We start from the raw sequence: 3,415 nt of genomic DNA on the forward strand, positions 1-3,415 counted from the left end.
ACATATTCTTTTCATCAATTCAAGTAACATAATCTTATTAAACAGCATTAAATATTAAATGTGTGTCATTGTAGGTCAATGGTAATTTCTATATTTTTACCAAACATTGGTTAGTCCAATAAAGTTCATTCTTGTATAAGGAAGCTTGTTCTAAAGACGGGAGAGAAACACGAGTGCATAAAGTATGAATACATTGGTTATCAGAAAGGCCTAACTGCAAAGACCTTTTCTGTGTGACCTGAATTAGCAAGAAGGAACTTAGCTTTGAAAAGAGGTGAACAGATCATTTCAGGAAGGAAAGCAGTAAGAACAGAAAGGCTCAAGGCATTTACAATGAAAGCTACAGTTGTAGCTTTTCGAGTTGAGAAATTTTTATACCTGGATATTGTTGTTTCTTCCTCGAAGCATGTACACCTGGAGGCAGGCCTCATGGTTAAAGCAGAAAAGTGTTGGTGCTAATTGTTAACCATTAGCAGCTGAAGAGAGCTTTTTTTTTTTTTTAATTGGATGACTGTGAAGCTCTTTATGTCAGTGACTCCAACTCAAACCAAATGCTTGCAGATTTAGCCAGTGTTCATTTATTTGTACAATACTGTTAGCTGGATCAAGTTATGGGTATAAATAAAGAAATTCAGTACTCTGTTTATGGAGACATGAAGTAACTACAGAAAATAAGAAACACTGGGAATTTTTTGTTTCAGAAATTAAAGCTAAGAGCTGTTTCCTCCAATTTTATAGTCCTCTCTAGGGCTTGGATTAAAGGCATAGACCATTATCATTAAAAGTATGCACCACCCAGTTTCTATGGCAACTAGCATGGCTACTGGTATTAAAGGTTTTTGTCATTATGACTACTGAGATTAAACGTGTGTTACCATTATCTGGTCTTTAAAGCTGACCAGTGGGACTATTTTGCTCTTAGAATTTAAGGCAGTTTTTATTTATTTTTAATTTATTTTATATTTAATTTATTTTATATTTAAAAAGCCACTGCACTCAGTAAAATGAGAAACAAAAATGAACAGTGTAAAATATGCACAGTAAAACACTGTGCACTTAGCATCATTAGAAGTGATCACAACAGTTATGATGACCTAGAAGAAAGGAACAAATTCCTTGACAAAACTATACATAAAAATTTTCCATAGGACAAGAAGCAACCATACACCAAAACCACATGAGGAAGCAGGAACTAAAAGAAAAACCACAGGAACACATCTTTATTGATCCTGGACCCAAATAATATCCACAACAAAACTTTAGAAAAACAAATTCAACTATATACAAATAAAATGGAATGCAATAAAATGGAAGGCATTAATTCTAGGGATACAACAATATTTAATGTGAAGAAATTGAGAACCATGATGCTTCAACTGAATAAAGGCAAAGAAACAGGAAGACATTTCTATAGGTGTGTGAAAGACATTTGATAAATCCCAATATATCTTAATAAGTATGAGATGGAGGTGGTATATAAGTACTATACATCAGTATACTGAAGGTTATTTGTTATAGGGAGGCTGCTTGCTCATTTCTCAGCCGCCTAGACTCCTGATATAACCACACAGAAAACTATATTATTTAAGTCACTGCTTGGCCAATCACTTAAGCATATTGCTAACTAGCTCTTACATCTTAATTTAACCCATTTCCATTATTTTACCATAAGGCTTGTGGCCTACTGGCAAGGTTCCAGCTGGCAGCTCATGTCTTTCCCCTCTTGGGGCTCCATGGCATGTCCTGACTCCGCCTTCTTTCTCACAACATTTAGTTTAGTTTTCCCTGGCTACCTCTGCTCTGTCCTGCTATAGGCCTAAAGCAGTTTCTTTATTAATCAATGGTAATCACGTCATACATAGGGACATCCCACATCAGTTATTTATCAGCAAAAAGCTAAAATTACACCAAAGTGAGACATTTGAAGACTTTCGGCTAAGAACATAACACAAGAAGCCACCATTTTTGCTTCTATTCTCATTGCTGTCCTTTTCTACACAGAGCAGATCTAAACAGAAAGAACGCTTTGTAATATGGTCTTGGGAGATGACATAATTTTATATAAAGACAATTCCAAAAGTGCCATGAAAATCTATTAGATCTAATAAATACTTTTCACAATTTTATCATTTTCAGCCTTTGATATAAGAACAAATGTACTGTCTGTTTTTATCAGTATAATTTATGATATGTCCTCTCTCCGAGGATGATACATTAAGTGGATTTTAGGAGCAGAGAATTGAAATAGTGGCTCTGTGTACTACACATATTGATCTGGCATTGTAGTATCTAATCACAGTGACCCTCACCTTGTAATAAAATAGAGCAGTTTATCTTCTTCTAGAATATACAATGAACCTATAATATCTGTATCATGTTATCAAATAATAGCATACTTTCCAAAATAAAAGACTCATAATTATAATAGTAATAAAAATATATGTAAATAAATATAAATAAATGGCTGGAACATAATTGTACAATGAATGTCATAAAACATTGATGGAAGAAATGAAGAGTAAATAAAATAGAATAACATCAGATTTTCTCAGAATAGATACCTATTGTTAAACATACAAATTACACAATAAAATTTGCAGATTTATTGTAATCCCTATAAAAATATGACATTTTTTACAGAACCAGAAAAATGTATTTTAAATGGATTAATTAATCTCAAGAAACCAAAAACATCTTGCATCAAATGACAGGTTAGAAGCTATTACATTCATATTTTCAAAATTTATGAAAAATTTGCAGTCATTTGATCATTATAACTGTTTGGCATTGGCCTCCTGATTTATCGCAATTTGTTAGACTCATGTCTAATATTTATAAAACTCTTTTGTATTATTAATTAATTAATTTATTTATTTATTGAGATAGGGTTTCTCTGTAGCTTTGGAGCCTGTTCTGGAACTAGCTCTTGTAGACCAGGCTGGTCTCGAACTTACAGAGATCCGCCTGCCTCTGCCTCCCGAGTGCTGGGTTTACAGTCTTGCACCACCATCATCTGGCTAAAACTGTGTTTAATTTCCCAGTACATGTGAACGATTAAAGATGTATACCTTTAATGACAGCATTTATTAAATGGATACAGAAGGGTGAGATGTTCAAAGATAGTCTTGACTACCCAGCATATATGTAAGTTGTTTTGAATTTTTTGGGTTTTCTTGTTTTTTGTTTTCTTACACATAGTAAGAAGGGAATTTAAAGGAGGAAGATTTTATTTAGCTCACAGTTGAAAATTCAGTCCGTCATGGCAGGAAAGTCACTGAAGCACGTAATGTCAGAACAACGAAACTAAGCTGAAATAAATTTTTTTCTTTTTATGAACTCCATCACCCAATTCAAGGGAATAGTGCTGTTCATTATTACGATGCATCTCTTACCTTGCACAACAGTCAAAATAATT

The 3,415-nt window shown here is 33.4% G+C and overlaps 1 non-coding gene across 1 annotated transcript; it reads left to right on the forward strand.

Annotated features, from left to right (window-relative positions):
• The first annotated feature begins 2,125 nt into the window (after positions 1–2,125).
• Positions 2,126–2,309, forward strand: LOC121453072. The gene has a single exon (XR_005974949.1). It is a non-coding gene; the product is annotated as a U2 spliceosomal RNA (small nuclear RNA).
• Positions 2,310–3,415: the final 1,106 nt, after the last annotated feature.

This window comes from Microtus oregoni, unplaced genomic scaffold (assembly GCF_018167655.1).
Source record: "Microtus oregoni isolate MIOR12 unplaced genomic scaffold, Mior012 000010F_ref0000083, whole genome shotgun sequence".
In the NCBI taxonomy this organism is placed as follows: Eukaryota; Metazoa; Chordata; class Mammalia; order Rodentia; family Cricetidae; genus Microtus; species Microtus oregoni.